We start from the raw sequence: 1,060 nt of genomic DNA, 5'->3' as shown, positions 1-1,060 counted from the left end.
TTGCTCAACTTTGGTCTTATTCAGTGTTTCAATGTAGGCTTCAGAATTGACAGTTGTTCCTCGTAGAAGAAAATCTCTGAGAGGCACACTACGAACGTCCCAAAATACGGTTACCATTATTTTTCGGCTGATTTTTCGTGACGATGCTTGTCTGACAAACACGTGGACACCTCTTCCTCTTCTTCCGGTCCTTCGCTCGAACGTCTGACACACCAAGAAGGCCAGAATCTAGCACTTAGTCCTTGCAAATATTTTGAAGTCTTGTTGGATGCTACCGGTGGATTCTTCTTCTAAAAGAAGAAATTCAATCATACCTCACGTCTTCCAACATACCTCCAAGGGGACAACAATTTTGATGTGACGTCATTCAGGCAAGAATTAAAAAAAAAAGAATTTAACATTTTGAGTTCAAAAGTACATGCGCAAATACATATGAGATTAATTTAATAAAATTTGAAGCAGAATTGTGCAAAATAGCGAACAACTTGCATTGCTTTTTTCGTACATGTACCCACAGAGGTCGTCTTGTTGTGTTACGACGCTTGTAACGAGTCAGTCTGGCATTAGATTAGGCGTACGTGGATGGCTTTGATCAACCTGATCTGGTGGCAATCAGCACTGCTTGGAGTCGTTTCCTGATCGGGAATCTAGTGTGTATCCTTTTTTTCTGCTGCATACTTTACTTTTCCCCGTTTTGCCTTCGTCTGTTTTATAGTATAGCATTTTCTTTCTTGTGCACTCGCTTTAAAGCTTTGTCCCCCCCCGAGCTGTGGACCAGGCCCTTCCACCCCCCAAACGTTTTTATTTTTCATTCACTCTCTCCTTCTCTCTTTCATTCTTTCTTCTTTCACTCTTTCTCACTTCCCCCCTTTTCATATCTCCTACTTCCTCTCACTCCCTCTCTTCTTTCCCTTTTCTCCCCTCCCCTTCTTTATCTCCTCTCTCATCCTCCGTCCTCTTCTCTTTCTTTCTGTCTCTTTTAGTCACTAGTAGCCCCAACGCCCTTGAAGATTGTTTTTGTCTCGCTTTGTCCCCAACTCTCTCTCTCTCTCTCTCTCTC

This window comes from Aplysia californica, unplaced genomic scaffold (genome assembly GCF_000002075.1).
Source record: "Aplysia californica isolate F4 #8 unplaced genomic scaffold, AplCal3.0 scaffold00175, whole genome shotgun sequence".
Lineage (NCBI taxonomy): Eukaryota > Metazoa > Mollusca > Gastropoda > Aplysiida > Aplysiidae > Aplysia > Aplysia californica.
This window is presented reverse-complemented; position numbering follows the sequence as displayed.